We start from the raw sequence: 10,436 nt of genomic DNA, 5'->3' as shown, positions 1-10,436 counted from the left end.
GATGGCTGCCCAACACCCAAATCAGCCATAAGGCGTCTGAGCCACACACACTCAACCGTAGCTGTGAAAGCTGCCCTGTACTCAGCTTCACAACTAGAAGTGGCCACAGTAGGCTGCTTCTTGCTCAACCATGATATGCATGAGCTTCCAAGCATGAAGCAAAAACCACTCGTGGACACGCGTGTGTCATAACAACCAGCCCAGTCAGAATCTGAAAAAGCATGTAAATCTGGCGGCAATGATCCCCCCTTGGGATAAAACAACCCAAGATGCCGAGTACCACTCAAATAGCGAAAGATACGCTTCACTGCCTGCCAATGCTTAATGCCTGGGCTATGCATAAATCTGCTCACCTGTGAGACTGCAAACTGAATGTCTGGCCTCGTAATGCATACATAAATGAGGCAACCAACAGCTGTCTGATAGAGTGTGACATCAAAGTGATCTCCAGCATCATGAAGACTCAACTTCAAACCTGTCTCCATTGGAGTAGCAATAGGCTTGCAGTCTTCAAGGCCAAATCTCCGCAACAATGTTTCAATATACTTTGTCTGACACAAAGCAATACCTCCATCACACTGCTTAAATTGTATCCCCAAATAATGATGCAAATGCCCCAAATCTGACATCTCAAAAGAGGCATTCAAATCAGCCTTAAAATCAGCAATATGACTCTTATTTGGTCCTGTGAGCAGCATGTCATCGACATAGAGAGCAATGATTAGATGTACACCATCCACACGTTTAACATACAAAGTGCTTTCTGTTGGACTATTCTGAAACCCATGTGCAGTCAAATATGCATGTATTTTTTCATACCAAGCTCGTGGAGCTTGCTTTAAACCATATAAAGCCTTTTTTAACCTGCACACTTTGTTTTCCTGCCCTCTTTGAACAAAACCACGAGGCTGCGATACATACACCTCCTCATGCAAATCTCCATTTAAGAACGCAGTCTTTATGTCCAGCTGATGTACATTCCAACCATTATGAGCTGCTAATGCACAGATGCTACGAACAGTGGTCATACGACATGTGGGAGCAAAAGTCTCATCAAAATCAATGCCCTTCTCTTGAGCATAACCTTTTGCAACAAGCCTAGCCTTATGGCGATCCACTGTGCCATCAGGCTTACGCTTCAATTTGTATACCCACTTAGTGCCAATGGCCTTCTTGCCAGGGGGCAAGTCACATAAAGACCATGTACCATTCTTCATAATAGCATCGTATTCTGCTTGCATAGCAGCCATCCAATTTTCTGAACTTTGTGCCTCATCAAATGAAACAGGCTCACTTTCATCGCACATACTAGAAACAGCCAATGCATAACAATCTGACGCATAAGAGGCACCATGAGAGCCAGAACGAGTGCGACTAGACAAAGGGGCATCCAACTTGCTGTCACGCAAAGTCTGCACCAGCCATCTAGGCATATTCCTAGAGCCCTCAATCTCTTGTCTCTCATCCTCAAGTGCATCATGCACATCTGCATCAGATATAGGCTGATCTGTGCCATCATTTAAAACCTGCATAGGCTGAAAAACTGCCTCATGAGGTATTGCACTTGACTGTGCACCACTGAAAAGAGGCAACAAAGTATCATAGACATCACGTGAGCTGATATCTGTCTCCTTAGTACATGAAACCAAGGGCTGAACTGCATCTTCCACAAATACAACATCACGGCTAACCAAAATGCGCTTTGTCTGTGGATGATACAAACGATAGCCTTTGCTCTCAGCACTATATCCAACAAAAATACATTTGACAGCTTTGTCATCCAATTTTCTGCGATGTTGCACAGGCACTAATGCATATGCCAGGCAACCAAAAACACGTAAATGGCCAACAGATGGCTTGCGGCCATGCCAAGCCTCATATGGAGTGACAACCTGTAATGCTTTGGTGGGACACCTGTTTAGTACATAAGTGGCACACATGACAGCCTCAAGCCAAAAACCATGTGGTAGACTTTGACTCTTAACCATACATCTTGCCATTTCCATGAGAGACCTGTTTTTTCTCTCAGCCACACCATTTTGCTGTGGTGTATACGGCACTGTACATTGGTGTTTTATCCCACGCTCAGCCAGAAATGCATTAAATTCTGAAGACATATACTCCCCCCCTCGATCTGAACGGAGGGTGCCCATCTTACTTTCTGACACATTTTCAGCCATAACCAAAAACTGTTTGAAGCACAAAAACACTTCGGACTTTGCCTTCAAAGGATATACCCATGCATGCCTGGTAAAATCATCAATGAAAGTCACGAAGTAAAGGTAGTTTCCAAATGATGGAGTTTGCATGGGACCACAAACATCACTGTGAACAAGCTGCAATCTGCGTTCAGCTCTCACTGATCCATCTTTGGGAAAGGAAGCACGCTGCATTTTACCCAATATGCAGCCCTCACAAACATGCTTGACAGGTGCCTCAAGCTTAGGCAAAGAAGACACCATTTCAGATTTCTGCAGGCGCAGCAAACTTGCAAAATTCAGATGACCAAAACGTGCATGCCACAGTTTTGCATTTGAAATAGCCTGCGTATCCATAATAGCACATGCTGAATCCTCTACACATTTGCCATCCATATTGAGCTTATACAGCCCTCGACATAGTGAACCAGATGCTACAATGATGTCACCACAAGAGAGATCATGAACAGTACATCTGTCATCCACAAATTTTACAACCAAACCTGTTTTGGCAAATGCGGAGACTGACAGCAGATTCTTTTTGATCCCTGGCACATACAATGCATCAAAAAGTGTAAAGGTGTTGCCATTTGCAACATTCAGCACAATCTGTCCAACTCCTTTAACGGGATAAGAGGAGTTATTGGCACAAGTGACAGTATTCCCTGTGGGAGCAGACTCAAGGAAAGTGAATAAACTGCGCTGCGAGGTGATATGCTTAGTGGCACCACTGTCAAAGTACCATACATCTGAATCTACTGCAGACATACATGTGTCATGCAAAGATGGGTCATAACTGCACTGCGCATTGAATGCCCATTCTGTATCTAGCACAACATTAGCAGATTCATTGTTAGAAGGAGAGGCATCTGCAACAGCCATACCAGCCTCTTTCTTCTTAGCCTCTTTCGCAGCCAGCTTAGGACACGCTTTGATGACATGATCATTTCCCTTACAGTACTTGCAAAATGTCTTCTGTTTGTCACCCTTCTTCTCATCTTTGTCTTCCTTCTTTGGTTGCGCAGCATTTGCAGATTTCTGCTTACTAGAAGAAAAGCCAGCTTTACCTTTCCCGCTTCTCTGACTAGCACCGAAAGCTTGATCTGCGACACGCATACTATTCCTGTTTTGCCTTGACTGGTCTTCTTGCAGCAAAACAGAAACTAACTCCTCAAATGATAAGGCATTGGGATTGCCTTTCATCATCAAGCGAAGAGTGGAAGCAAAACCCTGATAAGAATCTGGTAGACCATTCAAAACAGTCTGCACAAGTGAACTGTCTGACAGGATTTCATCTGCAGAAATGAGCTGCTCTTTGAAATCCTTGATCTTTGTCAAAAAGCTATCCATAGAATCACCTTCGTTCATATGCTCATTCTCCAACTGTTTTCGGAGATAAGCAACACGAGCCTCATTTCTTGCCTGATACAATGTGGCAAGTACATCCCAAGCATCCTTAGAAGTCCTGCAGGAGCGAATATGTGGGATAATGGTACGTTTGACAGACAGCGCAATCAAGGCATGAGCCTGCGCATCTCTACCATCCCAACGAATCTGCTCTGCTGAAAGTGGTGGTTCCCGAACAGCTGCTACAGCACTTGTGCCTGCACCATCATCAACAGTACCTGTTTCTGATGTGTTTGCAGCATTCCCAGCCACAATAGGACGTGCATCAATACCCTGCACAATATTCCATAACCCCTTTGCTACCAATACATGTCGCATCATATATGCCCACAATGGATAGTTGGTGCCATCCAACTTATCCTCAGCAGCCAACATGCGGAATACATCATTGTTGTCAGCCATGGCCAATGACTGTACTACTAGATGTAAATGCTGTCTGCAAGAGGTAAACCTGTATAAAATCGACCTGTGCTATATAGCACAGCCCAAAACAGACGAATGGGCACCTGTCCTGCAGATTTTAATCTTGACAGAAAATCTGCACAGTAGGACGATTTTGCCTGCGCAGTACTTGGAATGCAAAAACGGAGGGCGAAATGACTTCAGATCAAAATTCTGAAACGACCTAGCCCTACGGGCTTTCCCACGGCATATACTAACCTGCAGACGCTCGTGAAACCTCGTTGCAATCGGAGGAGATGAAGCGGCAGGTGCCGGTGATGCTGCCCGGGAGGAGGAAGCCTGCTCTGATACCAATTGTTGGAATTAGGGTTGCAGGAATGCACACACAACTTCAAGAAGATGAGAAAGCTTGAGCACAACACAGTAGTGTATTATGAGTGCCAAAATGAAAGATAACAAGCCCTAGAAGATAATAGGCGTATATACAATGCACGGGGGAAAAAACCTCCTAGTGAGGGAAAAAGTGCCCCGGCGGTCCTAAGTGTGTTCACACACATCACTACTATAATATGGTAACAAGGATATAGTTTAAAAGCCTACCTGCTGCATCATCCAACAATCCCTTTTCCTCCTTGGGTGAGGCAATGTCATCAGGAATCACCATGCGTGCTTGGGGAAGTATTTTGTGCGGGATGTTAACCAGCTTCTTTTTTGACTCCTGGAAAAGTTTTCATCTGGAATTGTGGACTGGTTGGCCGGTGGAGTTCGCAATGGCCTTATGCCTTCACCTCTCTTTGGAGTTCTGGATGGCCTTGCATTATTTCTCTTGCGGGTTTGCGGCATGCGTCTTCCTTTAGGTGTTTTTTTCGGCTTGGGGTTCCTAGACATTGCATGTTGATCAGACATTAAGCGTAGTCCTTGTCCTCAAATCGTTAGCAGAAACAGGTGTGCCATAAAAGTGTGAATAGACATACACAGTTACCTTTGCCATGCTTAGCAGAAACGGGTTCGACAAGGGGTGCTTTTCCATGCTTGGTAGAGATGGGCATATTCACAGCCGAAAGGGGCACAGATCTGGCCATTTGCGTGTTCTTCAACGTCACCTTGCTGAGGAAACACAGTCGCCCGTCTACTCTAGTCGACGAGGGGACGACGAGGGGAAGCTTGCAAGGAGGGAAGCTTGGAGAAAAGGGGAAGGGAGCACGAACTAGAGGAGGGGAGGGATGAAATCTGGCAGCACGATTCGAAATCTGGCAGCATGCAAAAGCATGCGAAGGGACCCCCATGAATTGACCCCACACATGCAGTCATCATTTAAAAAACCACCAAGTTTAAAACTAGTGCTGTTAAAATTGGCAACCGTTAAAAATAGCGCCCGGTTGCCAAGTTTGGCGATGGGCAAACGTTGACTAGCTGTGGCAATGGGCGAACGTTGACTAGCTGTGGCGGGCCAACGTGCCACGAGGGTGCCACATACACAGGCACCCCGAAATCTATCTAGAGCCAACTAATCCTTTAAAGTAGAGCTTTTGAAATCTTTAAAGAAAATCTTCTCACAGCTAATCAACATATGACATCATAAATTAAAGCTTTTAATCAAGCTGCTCCACGCCTAACCACCTGCACTACTATGAGGAGAGAGGAACAATTGTATGCACTGATTATATTGTCATCGTCTCGCGGATTGGGTACAGAGATAGAGGAGATAAAAATAAGAAATTTAAAGCTTTAATAGCCTTAATGTTTCCCCCCTAATTATGCTTCAGTTCAAAATTTTACTTACTGCAAAAAGCTAATAAGCCATTTTTCCTTTTTGCTTAAGAACCCACCATATCTTTCCATTATGGAAATCTATTGGTTTCAGGGGTTTAGTGATCTAACAATGGAACTAAAACCTCCTTCTCTTACTAATTCCGTCTATATGGTTCTAAGAATTTAGAAAGCCCATTTTTCATGGTTTTTTTGGTTTATGCAAAGTGGCCTTCTACCTTTCTTTACCCTTTGGTCCTTGTCTTTTGGGTAAAAGCTTTCTTTCTTCTTATCCAAGGGTTCGTCCACTTTGTCGTTAGCCTTGAAAGTTGATATGTACCCTTATGTAAAGCCTTGCAACCTTTTTCATGTCCCGTGTAAATTGTTTACATACTTTCTAAATTCAATGAATTCAAGTTTACAAGAGTTTAGGCATACCTTTGAATTTTTGAATTGCTTCAAAAATACATTTTTGATTTAAAACCTTGGAGAGGTGTCCTTTTTACTTGTCAAAGCTTTGATACCATTGAAACAAGAATCTTTTTTCCAAGTACAAGCTTAAACCAAATTGTCACAATAACAAATAAATTGAATAGAGAAAAATAACACAAGCATATGAAGATGTACGTGAACACTTGAAAAATATACTTCACCATACAAAAGACACAAGCATTGGGGTGTAATCTCCCCCTTGACGTGTGTGGCTCCTTCTCCCACACATGGTATTTATTTCATATTCATATTTTTAGCCCTTGGAGCCAATATAATAGCACCTTTTCCACTTTTGGGCATTTTCTTTACATATAAATAACCTTGTTAAAGGTTTCTAAGGTTTATACATGGCAAAATCTTTGCCCAATGATAAATACTAATGGGCCTTTACAAATAAAATAATCTTGTGCACATTGGCACATAAAATAACCTTGTATATACTCACACATAAAATAATATTGTGCACACTCACACATAAAATAACCTTGTATATACTCACACATAAAATAATATTGTGCACGTTCACACATAAGATAACCTTGTACACATTCGCACATTCCATATATTAAGCTAGTTTCTACACACAATTAATCAATAATTTTTTTCTACAATTATTGTGCTTTAAAAATATAATAAAATATATACTTGTAACACATCTACATCTAAGGGCCAATGTTTTTTTATGGACATATGGAGGATGAGAGGCCCTAGTTATCTAGAAAACGTTGAAGGTCAACAACAAAAATAATGTCATGACTAAATCTTGAACTAGAGCGCATGAGGTACAAAGATGGAAAGAGTACAGAATTGAGCTACGAGGGTCCTCCCCTTGCCATCAAGATCTATCTTAGAGCTTGACATCTACCTCTTTAAGACCATGGTTTTGGATGGACCTATGGAGGATGAGAGAACCTAATTATCTTGGAGAACCTTGAAGGTCGATAACAAAAATAATGTCATGACCACATGAGGTACAAAGATGAAAAGACTATAGAAGTGAGTTATGAGGGTCCTCCTTGCCACCATAAAGCACATTGAACTTAAGTGTCCACAATCAAGTGTTAATGAGAGGAGTTTGCCTATACATTAAAAACTAGGCATTTGACATTCACATTACAACAAAATGTTCTCTGATGGTGACCAAACTTTACAAAAGTGTGTATTTGTGAATCCCACCCTTACTCTTGCAACACTTGGTCACCATCGGAGCACATGTGGTTGCAATGTGCAAGCGAAAGGCCCAATTTCAAGAGGGTTGTCTAAGACCACGTCACATTCAAAACCGAGCAAATGGCAGATACATTCTAGCCAAATGTGCTCTGATGGTAACCAAGTTTTACAAGTGTGTATATGTGGACCCAACCATCACTCTTGTAAATTTTGGTCACTATCAGAGCACATTTGGTTGCAATGTGTGGGCCAAAAGGCTCAATTTGAAGGGGCTATCTAAGGCACGACACATTGAAAATTGGACAAATGGCATGCACATTGCAACCAAATGTACTTCGATGGTGACTAAACTTTGCAAGTGTATATATGTGGACCCCACCCTCACTCTTAAAAAGTTTGATCACCATCGAAGCACATGTAGTTGCAAAGTGCAAGCCAAAGGCCCAATTTCGAGAGGACTCTCTAGTCATGACACATTGGAAAACTAGGTAAATGGCATGCACATTGCAACCAAATGTGCTTTGATAGTCACCAAACTTTGCAAGTGTGTATATGTGGACCCCACCATCATGCTTGCAAAGTTTGGTCACCATTGGAGCACATTTGAATACAATGTATAGGCCAAAGATCAATTTCAAGAGGGATGTCTAAGGTCATGACACATTGAAAATAGGACAAATGGCATGCACATTACAACCAAATGTGCTTCAATGGTGACTTTACTTTTTAAGTGTGTATATGTAGGCCCCACCCTCACTTTTGCAACGTTTGGTCACCACGAAATACATTTGTTTACAATGTGCAAGCTAAAGATCTAATTTCAAGGGGACTCTGTAAGGCCACGATACATTAAAAACCAAGAAAATGGAATGCACATTGTAATTAAATATACTCCGATGTGACCAAACTTTGCAAGTGTGTATATGTGGATCCCATTCTCACTCTTGCAAATTTTGGTCTCACCATCAGAGCACAATTGGTTGCAATGTGTATTGCAAAGGCCCAATTTTTAAGGGGCTCTCTAAGGCTATGACATATTGAAAACCAAGCATCTAGCACGCACATTATAACCAAATATGCTCCAAAAGTGACCAAACTTTACTCCGATAGCGACCAAACTTTGCAAGTGTGTATATGTGGACATCACCCTTACTCTTGTAAAATTTGGTCACCCTATCGGAGGACATTTGGTTAGAATGTGCAAGCCAAAGGCCAGGAGACACCATAAGGCCATGACACATTGACCATGATTAAGGATTGAACCTCATAAATATGCATAAACCCTCTGTAAATCTTTACAAACATGAATTGGGTCGGTAGCCATGCAATTCATGTGCATCACAACCATTAATGAGAAATGGAAACGAATGGGGGGAACCTCACCACCACATGGCCATCACTCTCACAATGTTCTCCACCCACATGTATCTATAAATCCATCCAATAAACAAAATTTGGCAATCTGCATTTTTTAACTAGATGGATAACAAGGTTTTGCACTTTGACACGTGCAAAAACTATGAGGATGGATCCATGGTCTTTTGCCTAAGGATGGTGACCATGGAAACTCCTATTGAAGCCTTTGCTCTTTTTCCTTTTATAAAAGGGAGACATTTTTACAATGATCATTAACTCGATATGTGAAAATGTCAATAGATGAAAGTATGATCATGATGAAGGACTATCATAGGCCTAGGTATAGGTCCAAGCATCCACATGGTTGCCCTACAAATATAGGCCTAGGACTAGGTCCAAGCATACACCTTCAATTGGCGTATTGCTATAGGCTCAAAAGAATGAGGCGGCTCAATGGCTTATTGGACAATTTTGCTTAAAGTGCCTTTCTTAGTGGCCTTATGATTGGCTTGCTTGGTGGGTCTTCATGCTTCTCGAGGGAATGAAACTATTTTTATAGTCTTGAATACATAAGTAAAGAGAAGATTTATGACCAAAACTTTGCAAAATCAAGTCAACCAGATGGTGCCCATCATCCAGGCACGCTTAAATCTTAAGGAAGTGATGAATTAAGAAATCTTACCTTCCATTGAAATACTCAAACTGACATTGAGAAATTTTACCTTTCATTGAAATACTTAAATGAGAGCCAACAAGCTTTAGTTCGAGTGGCAACACCCTCAGAGGCTTTGGACGTACAACACTTGGGTTAGAACCCTAGCTTTCAACCAAAAAAAAAGAAGCTTCAAACATGCCATACCCAAAATCAAATGTTTAAGTGGTTCCTCACATATGTTAATTGAAAGTGACATTGAGTCAACTTGATGGCTCCTTGAATAGTTTCTTCTTCTTTATTATTGTTGCCTATAATTCATTTTAGAGATAAAGAGTGTCCCATATAGAAGTATGTGAGAAGAGGGGAAAGAAGGTTGGGGGAGAAAGAGGGATTTATATGTGTTTCATACAATGCTCCATTAAATGTAGGTATATAGGTTTTGTGCAACACACTTCAACCAGCAACATAAATATAAAGCTTAATATTTATCATCTATGTTTGGTAATCAACCCATTTATTTCTTTGCCCACAACAATGTGGAAGTTATTTTTTCCTCGTTAAGATCTAGCTACTCAATAAAAGTTGATGCCCACCCACAAGCAGAGGGTGTTCATCCACTGCAAAAAGTTGGGATCGAAATTGAGACCTCTTGCTTAGGGGTTCAATCTATTGTAGTGGAGATCAATGTAGCAACACACATATAGATGCAGCAAGCAAGGAGAGATAGATGGAATCACAACACTCAAAGTAGATTGATGAGTATGAGTGAAGTACAAGTGAAATAACATGGTAAGGTCACTTACACACACTCATAAGAGTGCGTATATATGCTCGGGGAAAAAAACCTCCTAAAGAGGAAAAAAGTGGCCTAGCCCATTATTATATATCCATACACCACTACCATATAAATGGCTACAAATATATCGTGTAGTGATTATGAGTATGCGGCATTAGTTTTTCTTAACATGTATACTTTAGATTTCTACCCCTTCTCAATAAAACCATGA

This window comes from Cibotium barometz, chromosome 1 (genome assembly GCF_041138505.1).
Source record: "Cibotium barometz isolate CiBa-2024 chromosome 1, ASM4113850v1, whole genome shotgun sequence".
NCBI lineage: Eukaryota > Viridiplantae > Streptophyta > Polypodiopsida > Cyatheales > Cibotiaceae > Cibotium > Cibotium barometz.
Note: the sequence above shows the minus strand (reverse complement) of the source record.